This window comes from Scyliorhinus torazame, chromosome 6 (genome assembly GCF_047496885.1).
Source record: "Scyliorhinus torazame isolate Kashiwa2021f chromosome 6, sScyTor2.1, whole genome shotgun sequence".
NCBI classification, from domain to species: Eukaryota; Metazoa; Chordata; class Chondrichthyes; order Carcharhiniformes; family Scyliorhinidae; genus Scyliorhinus; species Scyliorhinus torazame.
Genome location: NC_092712.1, coordinates 237,746,175 through 237,765,565, shown reverse-complemented (window position 1 = coordinate 237,765,565; position 19,391 = coordinate 237,746,175). Strand labels below are relative to the sequence as shown.

Here is a 19,391-nt window from a genome sequence, read left to right as displayed (position 1 = left end):
ATGTTTTGAAAACAAAATCAATATCAAAGCAATAAATTGATCATTTAAAAACAGAAACTCTAGATCCCCAGTTCTGGTACCAGGGAATGGATGGGGACTGGGGCCAAGCTAAGAAGTTGGGTTTAACTAGCCCCAACCTTGTGATCGTCTTGGGTGGCACATACTCCATTGTGGCCATGGCAGAATTCATACAAAAACAAGGGTTGGAAATGGGTTACCTTTCAGCATGGGTGTTCCAGGCTCATTGCTCGCATGCTTTGCCCAGACGCACCCTTACATCCTCAGACCCAGGCTCGCCCAAACTCACCCAGGGGCACCCAGACTTATCCAGGGACACTCAGACCCATCCAGGGACACCCAGACCCATCCAGGGACACCCAGACCCACCCAGGGACATCCAGACCCACCCAGGGACATCCAGACCCACCCAGGGACATCCAGACCCACCCAGGGACATCCAGACCCACCCAGGGGCACTGAGGTTAGATGAGGGTACTGGGTTACGGGGTAGGGTGGAGGTGCGGGGGCTTAGATAGGGTGATCTTTCCATGGGCCGGTGCAGACACGATGAGCCGACTTGCCTCCTTCTGCACTGTAAATTCTATGAGACTCAACAGGCACAACCAAACCCACCCAGGGACACCCCTGGACACCCAGACTCACCCAGGCGCAACCAGACTCACCCAGGGACACCGAGACTCACCCAGGGACACCGAGACTCACCCAGGTGCACCGAGACTCACCCAGGTGCACCGAGACTCACCCAGGTGCACCGAGACTCACCCAGGTGCACCGAGACTCACCCAGGTGCACCGAGACTCACCCAGGTGCACCGAGACTCATCCAGGCGCACCCAGACTCACCCAGGCGCACGCAGACTCACCCAGGCGCACCCAGACGCACCCAGATGCACCCAGACTCACCTAGATTCACCCAGGCACACGCAGACTCACCCAGGCGCACGCAGACTCACCCAGGCGCACCCAGACTCACCAGGCTCACCTAGATTCACCCAGGCGCACCCATATTTACCCAGACTCATTCAGGCACTCTCACTCACACATACACATCCCGTTGGGTGGTTCGGACATCTTATGCGGAGCTATTCGGGATGTCGTGCAGGGTTGCACTTCCTTATTCTGATCGGTCTGGGATTCTAGCAGCTCTGGGCAGGCAGCGGGTTGGGTGGGTCCTGTTGCTGCAACTATGCTTTTCCTGTGTCATCCCCATCCTGCCACTGAACCCTACGATCCTTTTCAGGGCAGGCATCTGCAAGGGATAGCGAGTGAGAGCGCTACAAAGGTTGAGAAAGCATGCTCTGTGAAAACAAAGGAAAGCCACTCAGTCTCCCACTGCTCACTGCAGAGACTGTTTCTCTCCTGAATTTGCTGCTGTGAGCCTAACACAGGAGTGAAATGGCCTGTGATTGGAGGAACAGCTACCTGTAAAATCTTTTGAGTGAGTTTACTCGTAGATTGAACACTAGCTCCATGGGCCGGGTACAGGGCCATTGGAGGCTGATTTGTGGCCAGTAGGCCATGGGTTGGACATGGCTACTCTAATAATTTCTCTGCCACTGTCTGCTGCAAGCTGACCTTCACTGGTCAATATATACAGCTCCACATGCTTAGATGATAGACCTTATCCACAATCTCATAAATACGGCCATCGGCATTTGTTTGCCATGCAACCTTGATGCCAAGGTAGTGCACATCAAAGGATAATAGCTTACCCGAAGAGATCATTGCTTGCTGCATACGCATAAAATGGGACCTGACAAATGCCCGTCAACCTCAAATTGTTATGTTACAAATAAGGATGAGAGAAAACTAAAAGCCCTATTCCCTTCCCTTATTGTCTGTAATTAGTGTGCTTCTGAAAAGAAAGACGTGTATGTTTCTTAATTTGAATATGTGGACAATTTAAATAACTAGCAGCATGCTTTTTCTGAGTTTAAATAAAGAGGATTATATATTCATGTGTTCACCCCAAAATCTAACTGCAATAACCTATACCCATGCGCAATTTATGGGATTGGGCGAGCATATTCCCAGAGTCCTTTTAAGGAATATGCGCTTGCCTGCTAAGGGGGCAGGGCAGCTTAATCACTTTCTGTATAAAGCCTACAGGTCAGGGACCGGCTAGCAACTCACCCGGTTGGGTATCGCTGGGAGCCGTGTATCTGAAGCTTGGGAATAAACGTTTCGTCTTTCATAGTGGACTCCCCTTTTTGTATGCACAAAACTAATGCTATGTCACATGCACACATGCTTGAATAAAATACAGTTAGAGGGAACAGTGCACTTTAACAAGTTATGAACAAAAGAATAGCCATAATTCACGTGATTGGCTTGTCTTGGAAAACTTATGGTGCACGTCTGATGAAGAAGGTTTTCACTACTGTAGTGCAGCTAAGTGAATTCAATAGCCAAAACCATATATCAGAGTTGTTGTAAAATTATTAAAGTTCATTTTCAAAACAATGAGCTACAGAAGACCTTTTAATATCAAACCCATGGTTAGCAGGAAAACTCCCAACTGGAGAGTAAAAACATATTTAACTTGGAGCACCACGAGGGCGACTGAAATAGTGATAACGAAAAGAAAGAAAATAGGCTATTGTGAAGAACGAACAGTAGAAATCCCTCATATATAACTACGGTAAACAAGAACACACCCAAACAACAGACATGCAAAGTGCCCACACAAGCCATAGATCAGACTAAACGGAGCATAAATTGTGGTTCAGGACAAAGGAGTCTGCATCTTTCAGGGAGTCAAAAAAAGTCTTTTTCACAGAATGTTACCCGAAGATGGGTTAGATAAATCATCCCAAAGTTGACTCCATTCATCTACAGGGAAGATTTCACTTTGTTAAAGGCAGCCCTTTTCTTGGGTAGGTCTGCACATATCATGGTATAATCTACGGAGTGGCCTGCCCATGTAAAATCCCGGCTCTCTTGCTCATCGAAGTAGTAACTCCTTCTCCTTAAAGCTGTGAAACCTTGCAATTACTGCATGAGGAGGATCTCCAGAGTGAGGTTGGGTCAAAATGAATGGTGGGCTCAGTCTATTTCTTGGAGGGGGGGGGGGGGAATGAAAGTACATTCGCACCCACCATTTTGTAGAACAGGTCTAAGAAATACTGGGTAGGGATGAGGCTTTCGATCCCCTCTAGTAACCACATAACATGAACATTTTGGTACGGGAATTGAACCCACGCTGCTGGCCTTGTTCTGCATTACAAGCCAGCTGTTTAGCCCACTGTGCTAAACCAGCCCCCAAGGAGGTCATCCTATCATTGTGGTGAGACAATGTAGTCTCAATGTCCTTGATTGTGCCTCCTTGTGCTTTGACAGTCTCGCTGGTGATCTTAAGAACTGAACGAATGGGGGCCAAGGCCTCCTTTATTGATCTTTTATGATCCAAGTCAAGCACTGTTGATATTTCTCTGCTCAACGGTCACTGAGTTTTGCTCAGTGCTTCGCCATTGGTGGAGTGGCTGGAGAAGCAGCTGCCATTGCCATGGTTGACAGAGCCCTCAACTGTGTCCACAAAAGCTGCTACCTGTGGTTGACAGAGCCCTCAACGGTGCCCGATCCATTCCCTGCACTTCAGCTTCTCACCTCTTCCGCTCCGTCCAAGAATGACGATAGAGTTCCCCTTGTCTTCACTTTTCACCCCACCAACCTTTACATTCAAAGGGTTATCCTCCACTATCTCCATGTTGGATAGAGGACTGGTTAACCGAGAAAAAGCAGAGCACTGGCATACACAGGATTTCTTCAAGTTGGCAGGCAATAAATAGTGGAGTGCCGCAAGAATCAATCCTGGACTCAGTTATTTATAATCTATAATATTGATATAGATGAAGAGACAGAGTAGTGTGTCCAAGTTTGCTGATGATATCAAACTAAGTGGAATGGGGAGCTGTGGGAAAGACACAAGAGGGGCTGCAAAGAAATAGAGACAGGTTAAGTGAATGCGCTACAAGATGGCATATAATGTAGGAAAGTGCGAAGTTATTCACTTTGGTCATAAGAATAGAAAAGCAGATGTTTTTTTTTTTTAAATGGTGAGAAACGTATCAGTGTTCAAAGAGACTAGAATGTGCTCATATAAGCAACACAGAAAGTTAACATGCAGGTGCTGCAGGTAATTAGGAAGGCGATGGATTGGAGTCCAGGAATAAAGAAGTTATGCTATAATTGTACAGGGTTTTGGTAAGACCACATCTGGAATACCATGTGCAGTTTCCACAATGAAGAAAAGATATACTTCCAGTGGAGGCACTAGTTAGACTTTAGCTGGAGTATAGTGTAAGTTCTTGGCGCCACATTTTAGGATATGAACACATTGGAGAGATTGCAGAGAAGGTTTACATAAATGGTTCCAGGAATGAGAAACTTCAATTATGAAGAGAGATTGGAGAAGTTGGGACTGTTCTCCTTGGAACGGAGAAGGCTAAAAGGAGATTTCATAGAGGGGTTCAAAATCATGAGGGGGCTGTCCAGAATGGCTAAGCTGAAACTGTTCCCACTCGTGAAAGGATTGAGAATGAGAGGCCACAGATTTAAAATGAGTTGCAAAAAATGCAAATGGCATGTGAGAAAGAAATTTAGAGCGAGTGGTTTGTATCTGGAATACACTGCCTGGACGTGTGGTGGAGCTATGTTTAATTGAGGTATTCAAGAGGGCATTAGATGATTCTGTCATAGAAACATGATTATTTGAACAGAAACAATGTGCAGGGTTACAAAGAAAAGGCAGGAGAGTGACATTAAGTCTTAATGCTCATCTGGAGAGCTGGTTCAGACATAATGGGCCCAATGGTATTCTTCTGTCCTGTAACAATTCTGTGATTCTTTGAGGCGTACAGGGAAGGCTCACTACACTGTTCCCTGGGATGAGGGTTTTGTCCTCTGATGAGAGGATAGGTAATGTAGGTTTATATTATCTGGAATCGAAGAATAAGAGGCATTTGATTGAAACTTATAAAGTCCAGAAGAGGCTTAATGAGTAGACGCTGAGAGATTGTTTCCACTATTCAGGAAGTCTAAAACATTGAGAAACAGTCTCAGGATAAGGGGCCGATCACTTATGACTGAAACTAGGAAAAATTACCTTGCTGTCCATGACATCTTTCTCATTAGTTTCTCTCACCCTCATCTCAACACCTATTGTTCTACCCCCACTCCCCCACCCTCCACTGTCCCTTTCACCAGCATAAAACCCATCACATAAGTCAATGTTTTTCAAACCTTTTTCCCGGAACCCACATTTGCCAACCGGCCGACATTCGCGACCCACGCAACTTTCACTTACCTTTATTGCGAAAGGGGTGTCATCTTGGCCCTCACAATCTTACTCCAATCAGACTCACAAGAAGAGAGGGCAAAGCGCATAGCAGGTACAAATCTCAGCCAGTTCCTCTATGCCGTCTTCATCTTCTGCAAACGGAAAATCCAACTTCATACAAGTCGGTCATCGTGAAGGGCAATAGGAACAAAATGCTTGTTTTACTCAGCAATGGATACTCCTGAAAGATGCTACTCCAGAATGCTAACAGCCTCTTAGGATTTTGCCATGGTTTTAATGTGGTAACACAGGTTAGCTATAGCAGCTCCACTACCCTCCTGACACCAACCCACCGGGTTATGACCCGCACTTTGTAAAACACTGACACATGTGACTCAAAATGTTAATTGTTTCTCTCTCCATAGATGCTGCCAGGCCTAATTACTATTTCTAGCACTTGGGTTTCATTTTGGATTTTCAGCATCTGCAGCATTTTGCTTTTCGTCTTGCTGTCTGATGCTGAGGGTATACAGATCCGATCGTAACCTTCAAAACGACATGAAATAAATATTGGGGGGGGAAAACTTGAGGAATATCGAGAAAGAGCAGGAAAATGGGACTAATTGGGCTCCGCATCCAAACAGCCTGCATAAAATTGAAAAGCTGAACGGAATCCTTCTATGCTCTACTATCCCAGGATCTGCACTTCTTATTTTTATGTTGAAGTAAACCTCTTCCATGTTGAAAGTTAGGTTACTATAAATCTTTATGTAACACTTAAACGCTTACATGGTGAAATCCTCCCAATCCAAATTCAATTTGGATCAGATAACATTTTGAACCGTCGATACTATTTGAACAAGTGATAAGTGGAAGGGGATAGTGATAATAATAATAATCTTTATTATTGTCACAAGTAGGCTACATTAAGACTGCAATGAAGTTACTGTGAAATGTCCCTAGTCACCACACTAGAGCGATTGTTCAGGTACACGAAGGGAGAATTCAGAATGTCCAATTCACCTAATCATAGAATTTAGAATTTACAGTGCAGAAGGAGGCCACCCGGCCCATCAAGTCTGCACCGGCTCTCGGAAAGAGTACCCTACCCAAGGTCAACACCTCCACCCCATCCCCGCAGCCCAGCAACCCCACCCAACACTAAGGGCAATTTTGGACACGAAGGGCAATTTATCACGGCCAATCCACCTAACCTGCACATCTTTGGACTGTGGGAGGAAACCGGAGCACCCGGATGAAACCCATGCACACACGGGGAGGATGTGCAGACTCCGCACAGACAGTGACCCAAGCCGGAATCGAACATGGGACCCTGGATCTGTGAAGCAATTGTGCTATCCACAATGCTACCGTGCTGCCCACGTGCTAACAAGCATGTCTTTTGGGACTTGTGGAAGGAAACCGGAGCACCCGGAGGAAACCCACGCAGACAAGGAGAGAATGCACAGACAGAATCTGGCACTGAGAAGCAACAGTGCTAACCACTGTGCTGCCAGAGGGGTGTGGAGCATAAGATGTCTTTGAACTCCGATTATTTGTTGTTGTACATCTCAAACCCAGGTTCTACAGTGTGGGATATAATGGGGCCGCTCAGGAGATTTGGAGCTTTTTCAGGTTATAAGCTGAAACTGAAAATGAGTGAGCGTTTTTTGGTGTCTTCTCCCGGGCAGCAGCTGATTTGGGGGGCTTGCCGTTTCAGGTGGCAACTACCCATTTTAGGTATTTGGGGGTGCAGGTGGCTCGAGACTGGGCCAGGCTCCTTAAATTTAAGTGGGTGGGGGTCAAAGTGGATTTGCGGAGCTGGGACACCCTTCCTCTATCATTGGCAGGCTGGGTGCAAGTGATAAAGATGAACATCTTGCCACGGTTCTTATTTTTGGTTCAGTGCATGCCAGTCTTTTTGCCAAAAATGTTGTTTATGAGGTGAAATTTTGTTGTTTGTCAGGTAAGGTAGCAAATATCTGGAAGATGGTGCTTCAGAGAGGGGCGGCGATCTATGGGAGGATTTTGGAAGAGGATATTGCGGTGTTAGAGGGGGTTATGGCCACGTAGGAGGAGCTGGGGATGGTGCTGGAGGAGGAAGTGTGGTGGTAGGTGCTGTGGAGGGTGAATGCCTCAAACTCATGTGTGAGTCAGGAGTTGATTCAGCTAAAAATGATGCAATGAGTGCACTTGACGAAGTCGAGAATGACCCGGTTTTTGAGGGGGTGGAGGACATTTGCGAGCGGTGTGGGAGAGGTGTACACATGTTCTGGTCCTGCCCGGAGTTGGAGAAATTGTGGAGGTCATTTTTCAGCACCACGACGGTGATCCCGCAGGTGGAGTTGGAGCCAAGCCCCTGGAGGCCACATTTGTCGGAAGTGCGTTGCTGCAGACGGGAGCAAGGGCAAATATTTTAGCCTTCATCTCGCTTGTTGTTCCCAGGTGGGTCCTGTTGGGGTGGAAGTCAGCCTCTCTGCCCTGTGCCTCAGTACAGCTGGGAGACTTGATGGAGTTCCTGTACTTGAAGGAGGTTGCGTTCATTTTGAGGGGGGCAAGTGAGGGGGTTCCACAAGAGATGGAGTCTTTTTATATTACACTTTAAAGATCTGGTTAAATCAGCTGCTGAGGAGGGAGCACGGGATGAGGGGGGGGGGGGGGGGGGGGCTTTCGCTCTCAGTTACTGGGGTGTTGAAGGATTGGGGGGGGTGATTCTTTTTTCTTTGTCATTTTACATTGTTGTGTTGTATATTTAAAATGTTACAAATTGAATAAAAATATTTTCCAATAAAATTTAAATAAATAAAATATCGTTCAATCATGGATTTATTTTATACACGAAGGGTAAAATCTTGGGTCATCTAAATTCAAAGTATGTAAAAATGTGATCTGTATCCTCAATTTGTCAAATAAAACAGGTGTCTGTCGATTTGTTTAGCACCGAGCCAAATGACTACAATAATTCTTTCTTGAACATTTTTTAAGAAGTCACCATTAGCAAATACAAGAAAAGGGTTTAATAAAAATCAGATGATCAAATAAACTGCTACGCTGAATGTTAACTGCGGTAATAATTATTTATGGTTTTTGAAAAGCATAAATTATTAATAGTGTGCCTTCGAATAATTCATACCAGTTTGTGGCATGACAGTATAGATGCTATTTACACAAGATTCTAACTCAATGAAATAAGTTCCCATCAGGCCAGTTTATTCAATTATAGAAAGTTTGAGATTGCCCTGTGTTATTCCACACTTTGCTTATCTACGTTGAACAATTTAAATTCTCCAACTCACACAATTCCCCATGCCAAAGACCAAACAGGTAACCTAGTTCCAGGTTTCTAAATATGCCACTCAGTAACTGGTCATTAGAAGTGTAAATGAGGTTAGCTCTTCCTCTGCTACAGCTGGCATAGCAAATCAGTCACATGCATAATTCTTAAAGATTTCACCTCGCCTTTGTATCTGGTTTCAGATCACTCGAAAAGGAAACGGAGCAGGTTGCTTACTCATCTTCTCATCCAATAAAAAACACAGGGAGATCCACAATGTAAAAAAAGGGGGGGGAAATGCAATAAAAAGAACTGGCCTGACAAAAATATTTATTTTTGTCCTCGGTAGCTTCAAGAAAATTACATGGTCTCGATTATCATAGAATCATAGAATCATAGAATTTACAGTGCAGAAGGAGGCCATTCAGCCCATCGAGTCTGCACCGGCTCTTGGAAAGAGCACCCTACCGAGGCCCACACCACCCTATCCCCATAACCCAGTAACCCCACTCAACCAACCCTAAGGCCAATTTTGGACACTAAGGGCAATTTAGCATGGCCAATCCACCTAACCTGCACGTCTTTGGACTGTGGGAGGAAACCGGAGCACCCGGAGGAAACCCACGCACACACGGGGAGAACGTGCAGACTCCGCACAGACAGTGACCCAAGCCGGGAATCGAACCTGGGACCCTGGAGCTGTGAAGCAATTATGCTAACCACTATGCTACCGTGGTGCCCCACGGTATTTAATGTAATATATTACATATGTAATATATTACATATATTTTATTACATATTACATATGTAATATATTACATATATTTTTTCCCCAGTCTTGATGATGTACATGTACAAGGCAACTGCATTCGAGAAACGTAAATCCTAGGGAAAACCTCAAAAATTAAAACTGGGCTGGGATCAATGTCCTGGCAAGTTGTACAATTAGGGCTGTGAATAGGGTTTCACCAAAAAGGGAGGGGATGGGCTAGGGAATGGTTCAGGTATTAGGGAGATTTGGGAATCTGAAGAGAAGGGCAGAGTCACAATTTGAATCAAGACAACGAGAAGAAACAGAAAGTTGAACGATAAACAGTATGTCAGAAAATTAGATAATGCAAAAAACAGTGGTTAAAAATAAAATTAAAGGCTCTTTATCTGAATTCACAAAGCATTTGTAACATCAAAAATAAGTTGCAGCACAAATAGGGATGAATGGATTTGATGTAATCACAAGCAGTGACATAATTGCACGGTGACCCAAGTTGGAAATAAACATTCCAGGGTACAAAACCTTACGAAAAGACAGACAGAATGGAAAAGGAGTACCTTTGATAATAAAAGATAATGACAGTAGTAGAAAAGGATCTTGGCTCAGCAAGTAGAATCAGTTTGTGTGGGTATTAGGAATAAGGAGAGTTTGTAAAAAAGCTGGCAAATGATTTCTTGGCACAAAAAGTAGTTATACCGTTGGGCAGAGCATTGCACAAGAAATTATTGAAGCTCGCAATAAAGGCAATGTACATATGCGTGACTTTATTCTTCATATCTACTGAACAAATCAAATTAGCAAATGTAGTCTGGAAGACGACAGCGTTCTAGAACAATATTGTACAACCAAGTAGAGATGAGGCTATTTTAAAGCTAGTATTGTGAAATGACGCAGGGTTAATTAGTATTGCACTACAAGATCCTCTGGGGAAAAAGTGATCATAATATGATTGAATTTCATATTAAGTTTGGGAGTGACATGCTCCGGTCCCAATCAAATCTTAAATTTAAGCAAAGTCAATTACATGGTTATAAGGGGAGAGTTACATGAAGTTAATTGATTAAATAGGTTTAAATGGTATGGTGTAGGAAAAGTGGGAAACATATAAACAAATGATTCAAAATGTTCAAATATATGTTCCATTAACAAATAAAACTCAGCGACAAAAATCCATTCAAGGTTTTCTAAACAGGTTAAAAATGTCATTAGATTAAAAGGGCCCATAGTGTTGCCAGGGATTGTAGGAAGCCTGAAGATTGGGAGAGTTACAAAAACCAGAAAGAGCAATCCAAAAGTTGACAAAAGGGGAAAAAAAATAGAAAGTAAACTAGCCAGGAACATGAAAAAATGATTTTAAGAACATTTACAAGGATATAAAAAAGATTAGCTAGAGGAGACATTAGTCCCTTCATGGCAAAGGCAATAAAATTATCATAAGGAATAAGGAAATGGCAGAGATGTTAAACAAATATTTTACATCTGTCTTCACAGTACAAGATGCATATTATATATCAGAAACAGAGGGCAAACATGGAGCTTACAAGAATGAAGAGTTTAAAATAATTCATATCAGCAGAGAAAAGGCATTCAAAAATCTTAAGGGACTTAAACCTGACAAATCCCCAGGACCTGATGGCCTACATCCTCTAAAAGAGGTAGCTGCAGAGATAATAGATGCACAGGTTACACTTTTAAAAAATTTCCATTATTCCAGAAAGGTCCCAGTGGATTAGAATTTAGCAAATGTAACACTACTATTCAATAAAGGAGCAAGAAATCAGGAATTACTTGCCAGTTAGCCTGTGTTATAAACACAACGTTTATAAGATTTTGATGGTTTGGACTGTCTCCTTAATTGAAGGGAAAGAGGAATGAGGGGGTCATGTGAACTGTTCTGAATTCAGCCCGACAAAAAACTGGATTGGCTTGGTTTTTCAAATTTAAACAGGACCTCAAGATTGTTTTATTGGGATGAAGGTGCAAGATATTGACATCTGTAGACAATGGTAAGAGCATCCATGCCAACTATGGATGTGTGGTTAGTCTTGGATGTGTTGGGAAAACCAAGCTTTATCAATGGCTTCTCTTTAAAGTGTCTATTTAATTCCATGACAGAATGGATTTGAGGGTCTAACGAATAGCTAATTAGCATTTCTAACTGGGCACAATGCTCATATGAATCATATTGTCAAGTCAATAGGCTTTAAGGGGAAAGAGTCCATCAGGAGCCAACGGTTAGGTTAGGTTGCAAGTTTTCCTTAAGAGATCCCTGTACCTAATTGGCAGTCAGTCAATGAGAGCGAGAGCGAATGCGAGCGAGTGAGTGAGAGGGACATAGAACCAGTCTCTATTGTTCCTCACATAGAATGCAGAAAGGAGCTTGCGCTCAGATTAAAGATATCAAGCAGGGGGGTGGCACAGTGCCAGTGGTTAGCACTGCTGCCTCACGGCACCGAGGACCCGGGTTTGATCCCGGCCCCAGGTCACTGTCCATGTGGAGTTTGCACACTCTCCCCATGTCTGCGTGGGTCTCACCCCCACAACCCAAAGATGTGCAGGGCAGGTGAATTGGCCACGCTAAATTGCCTCTTAATTGGAGAAAAATAATTGGGTATTCAAAATTTCTTTTTAAAAAGACATCAAGCTCATGAGGATTTAATCAAGGCTGGATGATTCTCTGAGCTTCAGGCAGAGGCAAGAAATCTCCAGCATATCCCTCACCATGAAAGTCAGCTGGGGATTAGAAGTCATCTGTCTGGAAAAGGAAAGGGGAGAAAGCCACTGCAATGGCGTTGGACTACTTCCTCGAAACAGAAATGCCCACTTAAGGGACAGGGTAAAGTACAACCATTGAGGAGAATTTTTGGTTGTTTTAGAAGTTAAATGGGGGACCGTTTCTACAGTTTAGTGTACCTACTTATGCTGCTTTTAGTTTGTTACAGCAAGAATCTTGACTTGAAGTCAGTCATGCGATACAGTCAGTCATTGTAAATATAAATATCTTTTTCAAAGTTAATAGTCTCTACAAGGATTATAGTATCTGACATCAGGTAAATGTTGGAATCTATTATTATGAAAATGTTAGCAAAATGAACTGGATATTGTTTTTTAATTTATTCCAGGGATGTGGAATAATAAATTAGCTGGCTAGGCTAGCATTTATTGCCCATCCCGAATTGCCTTTGAGAAAGTGGTGGTGAGCTGCCTTCATGAACTGTTACAATTCATGTGGTGTAGATACACCCACAGTGCTATTAGAGAGGGAGATTCAGAATTTTGAGCCAGCAGTGAAGGCAACATTTTCAAAGTCAGGATGGTGAGTGGCTTGGAGGGAAATTCCAGGTGGCGGTCCCATGTATCTTCTGCCTAGATTAAAGTGGTCAGGCTATTGGAAGATGCTGTCCAAGGTGTTTGGCGAGTTCCTGCAGAGCATCTTTGAGGGTACACAATGTTGCTACTCTACGTCGGTGGTGGTCGTAGTGAATGTTTATGGATGGGGTGCGCCAAATCAAGTGGGCTGCTTTGTCCTGGATGGTGTCAAGCTTCTTAAGTGTTCCTGGAGCTGCAGTGATCCAGGCAAAGGGAGAGTATTTCATCACACTCCTGACTTGGGTGGCACGGTAGCACAGTGGTTAGCACGGGTACTTCACAGCTCCAGGGTCCCAGGTTCGATTCCCGGCTTGGGTCTCTGACTGTGCGGAGTCTGCACGTTCTCCCCGTGTCTGTGTGGGTTTTCTCCGGGTGCTCCGGTTTCCTCCCACAAGTCCCGAAAGAGATGCTGTTAGGTAATTTGGACATTCTGAATTCTCCCTCTGTGCACACAAACAGGCGCCAGAATGTGACGACTAGGGGCTTTTCACAGTAACTTCATTGCAGTGTTAATGTAAGCCTACTTGTGACAATAAAGATTACTATATTATTATTACTTGTGCCTTGGGGAGTCAATGACGAGTTTCTCACCACAGGATTCCCAGCCTCTGACTTGCCCTTATAGCCACAGTATTTATAGGCTAGGTTCTGGTCAATGCTAACTCCCAGGATGAGGATAGTGGGGATGCAGCGAGGGGAATGCCATTGAATGTGAAGGGGCGATGGTTAGATCCTCTCTTGATGGAGATGGTCATTGCCTGGCATTTGTGGCGTAAATGTTAATTACTTGGGTGGCACGGTAGCACAGTGGTTCGCACTGTCATTTCACAGCCCCAGGGACCCGGGTTCGATTCCCGGCTTGGGTCACTGTCTGTGTTGAGTCTACATGTTCTCCTCTTGCCTACGTGGGTTTCCTCCAGTTTCCTCCGACAAGTCCCGAAAGGCACACTTCTTAGGTGATTGGACATTCTGAATTCTCCCTCAGTGTACCCGAACAGGTGCCGACTAGGGGATTTTCAAAGTAACTTCATTGCAGTGTTAATATAAGCCTACTTGTGACACTAATAAAGATTATTATTACTTGTCAGCCCAAGTCTGGATATTGTCCAGGTCTTGCTGCATTGGGGCATAAATTACTTCAGTATCTGAGGAGTTGCAAATAGTGCTTAACACTATAACCCCACCCCGCCCATTGACTCCAGTTTTGCTAAGACTCTTTGATGCCATGCTCGGTCAAATGCTGCCCTGATGTCAAGGGCAGTCACACGCACTCACCTCTGGCATTCAGCCCCTTTGTCCATGTTTGAACGAAGGCTGTAATGTGGTCAGGAGCAGAGTGGTCCTGGCAGAAGCCAAACTGAGTGTCAGTGAGTTAAGTGCCGCTTGATCACACTGTTGATGACCACTTCCATTACTTTTCTAATGATCGAGAGTAGACTAACGGGGTGGTAGTTGGTTAGGTTGGTTTTACCCTGTTTTTTGCGGACAGGATATAACTGGGCTATTTTCCACATTCCTGAGTAGATGCCATTTTTGTCACTGTACTGGAACAGCTTGGCTCGGGGCGCAGCAAGTTCTGGAGCAAAAAGTTTTCAGTACTGCTGCCAGAATATTGTCAGGGTCGATAATCTTTGCAGTATCGAGTGCCTTCCGCCCTTTGTTGCTATCACATGAAGTGAACTGAATTAGCTAAAAACTGGCATCTATCATGTTGGGGAACTCTGGAGATGGCCAAAGTGGATCATCCACTTGCTACAACTTCAGCCACAAATGCCAAATCCTTCCACCTAACCTTCCATACAGATGTGCTGGGCTCCCTCATTTTTGAGGATGGGGATATTTGTGGAGCCTCCTCCTCCAGTGAGTTGTTTAATCACCCCATTTGGTTGTGGGATCACTTAGCTCGGTCTATCACTTGTTGTTTATGCTGTTTGGCACGCAAGCAGTACTGTGTTAGATTCACCAGGTTAACATAGGTACGCCTGGTGCTGCTTCTAGCCTGCCCTCTTGCACTCTTCATTGAACCAGGTTTATTGTCTGGCTTGATGGCAATGGTGGAGAAGGGGAACTGTTGGGCCATGAGGTTACAGATTGTGGTAGAGTACAATTCTGCTGCTGCCAAAGGCCCACAGAGCCTCAAGGTTGCCCAATCTGGAATTGCTAGATCTGTTCAAAATCCATCCCATTTAGCACGATGGTAGTACCCTCAGTGCGAAGTCAGGATTTTGTTTCCACATATGCTGATCAGTCCTACCGATCCGGTCATGGACACATTGCAGATGCGGTAGGGCGTAACAGTGCCACAGTGGATTGATTCTTGGAATGAGAGAGCTTTCCTATGTGAGGTGCCGAGTAAATTGGGCCAATATGCTCTGGGGCATAGAAGAGTGAGAATCATTGAAATATGCAGATTTTGAAGGGGCTTGTTGGGTTAACTCTGAGAACTTATTTTTTGCCTGGGGAACCTTAAATGCAGGATGCATCCTTTGGGTCACTGTCTGTGCAGAGTCTGCACGTTCTCCCTGCGTCTGCATGGGTTTCCTCCGGGTGCTCCGGTTTCCTCCCACAAGTCCCGAAAGATGCGTTTGTTAGGTGAATTGGACATTCTGAATTCTTGCCCTCTGTACCCGAACAGGCGCCAGAATATGGCGACTAGGGCATTTTCACAGTAACTTCATTGCAGTGTTAACGTAAACCTAATTGTCACAATAATAAAGATTATTATTCAGAGTAAGGGGTTGGTAATTTGGTACTGATTTGGTATTTCATTCTCAAAGGGTTATACATCTTTGGGATTCTCTTTTCTCGGGAATTGTAGATGGTCCATCACTGAACATATTCAAGGCTGGCAGAGATAGGATTTTTGCTCTCTCAGGAAATCAAGGGACATGGCGAATGGGCAAGAAACTGGAGATTAGATAAATCAGCAATAATTGTCTTGAATGGTGGAACAGACTCAGGGATCATACAGCCTATTCCTGCTCTTATTCTGATCTTATGTTATTCAAAAGGGCGGCATGGTGGCACAGTGGTTAGCACTGCTGCCTCGCAGCATCAGGGACCCAGGTTCACTTGTGGCCTTGGTGACTGTGTGGAGTTTGTTCTTTCTCCCCGTGCCTGCATGAGTTTCCTTCAGATGCTCCGGTTTCCTCTCTCAGTCCAAAATATGCAGGTTTGGCGGGTTGGCCATGCTAAAATTGCCCCTTAGTATCCCAAGGTCTGCAGGTTAGGTGAGATTATGGGATAAGGCACTGGAATGAGAGTTTTATGTATGGTGCTCCTTCAGAGGGTCGGTGCAGATTCAATGGGCCGAATGGCCTCCTTCTGCACTGTCGGAATTCTATGATTCGATGAAAAGATATTTTGTTAAGCACTAATATTTATACCGGTGAAAGCATTAAAAGGCATTGCTTACAGTTATTTTGTTACAACTCTAAAACCCTGATCTTATCCTTTGCTGCTCTTTAAATTTAATTCAATAGTTTTGGTGACTTCTGAAGATGGTGCTTGCAAGAGTAGTGAAACCGATTCTGCTTATTGTTCATCTTTTACTTGTATATATTTTTTAAACTCTAATTGATGTCTTTGATGTTTTTCTTAAATTGTCATCACTTAATGCAATTGTCTTACTTTACACCGACATTCGCTAACTATCCTCTCAAACCCCATTTCCAAACTCTAAACTAAGCTAAATTTCTCTCCTTTCAGTGAAGCTTGTAGAACATATCAATGCTGCCACTTCACTGACCTACAGGACTATTTGTGCAAGGAGCAAGCAATTTCCCATTTTCCTCTCTACCCAATATCAACTGAATCTATGATTAGTATATCTTTCTCTTCCTCCATTATCATCTGCTCACCCCTTTCCCTACCTCCCCTGAAAAATATATTTTTGTTATTAACTCTGTAAACTTCCTTCCCCCTTTCCAAAATAGATTGATCTGGATATTTTTCTGGGTGCAGGATTGGGGGCAATTGATCCAACATCACTTAACCTTCAATGAGAATATGTTCCAATACTTAAATACAATTAAAATCTAAAATGTACCACTAACCAAATAGTACACTCCTAAATCCTCAAGCAAATGACATATTTGCTTTCATCTAGAAATAAAAATAAACAAGATCTTGGCAAGAAGCTTTCAATGTTTGCACCAAACTGCATAATGATACGACAATAACAATTATGTTTTATTTTGCCCACTGACCTTTGATGCACCTCAGTGAATAATGTCACTCACATTGAATGAAGTGACACACGAGGTGGTTCACCTTTAGAATGAGAGGGAAAGACTGAAAGACTGCAAGCAACAACTACAGTGTTCACTCGAGTCTATACATAGAGAGCTCCCATACTATGAGCATTTCTATTCCTGACAGTCAACATCTACTTCCAACTGTTTCAAAGGAAAGTTTTCCACACAACAGCTGGGCTAAGGACAACAGGGGAAGAAATGGAGAAAGAATGCCCCAAATTAAACAGAATTACTAAGGCAGACCCAAAATACTATTAACTGTTGAGCTTTCAAATGTGTAAAAATCTCAAATGACTGAGTAAAGCTTACTACTCACAAGGATTTTGTGTCAATCACGTTATCAAAGCATAATTTTAAACAGGTTAAAAAAAAACTTGTTTTGGGTGCATTCACCCACTCTCAAGTTCATCGTCAACATGAAAAACAGTAATCGTCAATTCCAACGCGTTAAAATAAAATTTATATTCACTCTATACTGTTCCAACAAAAAGGAATAACTGCAATAAACTATCTAGTTATGCTGGATCTTAGCAAACTGAAAATAGGTTGAACTTGAAGCATTCACAAAGATGAATAAGTAGCTAGCCGCTATTAATTACGCCAACTAAAAATATTCATTTGATTAAAGCACCATGGCCAAAGATATTCTGACTTTGAAATAAAGTAATACATTTCTTTAGAAAAACGGTGTCTTGATGTTTGCTTCAACACTGCTTTTGGTGACATATCTTTATGACAATTCCCCTCAGCCTCAAACAAATGCTGCTCCTATCCTCCTGTGTCAACCATGGCTCAGTTAGTAGAACGCTTCCCTCTAAGCCACAAAGCTGAAAATTCAAGTCCAAAACTCAATGTTGGCAATCCAGTACAGTAGTAAATGAGTGCTGCACTGTTGAAGGTACCAGGGGCGGGTTTTGCACAGTGGGCTAAACAGCTGGCTTGTAATGCAGAACAATGCCAGCAACGCAGGTTCAATTCCTGTACCGGCCTCCTCGAACAGGCGTCGGAATGTGGCGACTAGGGGCTTTCACAGTAACTTCATTGAAGCCTACTTGTGATAATAAGCGATTATTATTATTTCTATAAGGCATTTAAACCTGCCCTGTCAGGAGGATGAGAAAGATCTCACTGTACTATTTCAAAGAAGAGCACAGTAAGAAGTCTTACAACACCAGGTTACAGTTTCAAATCACTAGCTTTCGGAGCACTACTCCTTCCTCAGGTGAATGAAGAGGTATGTTCCAGAAACATATAGACAAAGTCAAAGATGCTTTGAATGCAAGCATTTGCAGGTAATTAAGTGTTCACAGATCCAGAGATAGGGGTAACCCCAGGTTAAAGAAGTGTGAATTGTCTCAAGCCAGGACAGTTGGTAGGATTTCGCAAGCCCAGGCCAGATGGTGGGGGGGTGAATGTAATGCGACATGAATCCAAGGTCACGGTTGAGGCCGTACTCATGTGTGCGGAATTTGGCTATAAGTTTCTGCTCGGCAATTTTGTGTTGTCGCGCATCCGTTCAGGCTTGTCTTGCATCTTTCAGTTCTGTTGATTGCCCTTTTTTAAATCTCCTGTTCCTGATTCACATTTTTAAGACTTTCAGATATTAGCATTTAATCACCCTCAATTAAGTGATACACTTCTGCCGGAAACAGCGAACTTCTGATTTTATGCATCAAAGAATTGTTGAGAGCCAGATGGATAGATTCAGTTAAGATTCAGGCCAACCATGATCTCATTGAATGGTGGAACAGACTCAAAGGGTTGAATTGACTCCTTGGTATAAACTGCTCCCTCAAATTGGAAGGATATGTTCTGTAACAATATCGATTTTATTTTTTTTGAAGTGATCAGAGTCTCTATAACTGCCAGACTGGTTCACCATAACACGAAAGTTATCATTATTGTCCATTGACAATTTTATCTAGTACTTAATAGCTTCCATCATTTAACACTTTCCAGAGTGCCGATTGGATACATCCGTACAAAGAATGAATTTCAGGCAAATGCCTGAATTCTATAGAAGCCATTCTTAGGTATGTCGCTGTGCTTTAGCAATGAAAGCAACACAACACTTAACCAACAGCTGCAACAAAATACATCCAAGCTATTTACAGTAGAGCAATCATTTGTACCAATATTAAGACTCACTGCAAAGTGTTGATATATTGGATTTCATCCCGAGGTTTATCTCATGCTCAATTGTTCTGTTGCAGGGGACATCAAACCAGACTTCAAGAGGAAGAACAAAGTAAAATTAACAACATCTGTTCTTCTTTGTTGAGAAGTTGTTCCTATACTACACCATAGCTCAGTTCTGTTGATTGACCTTTTTTTAATTCCACATTGCAATCCTGATTTTTAACACTTGGTAATCTGGAATCTAAAATGTTTTGCTTTCACTGCTCTGCTTTACATTTCCCAT

The 19,391-nt window shown here is 43.3% G+C and overlaps 1 protein-coding gene across 8 annotated transcripts in view; it reads right to left on the bottom strand.

Annotated features, from left to right (window-relative positions):
- Window positions 1-19,391, bottom strand: part of LOC140425346 (triple functional domain protein) — an 801,905-nt gene that overhangs the window by 594,718 nt on the left and 187,796 nt on the right. Inside the window, exon 1 of one of the 8 annotated variants that reach the window (XM_072509514.1) lies at window positions 5,326-5,450. The exons of the other annotated variants lie outside the window; for them this stretch is intronic. The gene's annotated coding sequence lies outside the window, so the exon portion shown is untranslated. Of the gene's footprint in view, window positions 1-5,325; window positions 5,451-19,391 lie in introns of those variants that run through there. 8 annotated transcript variants of the gene reach the window in all.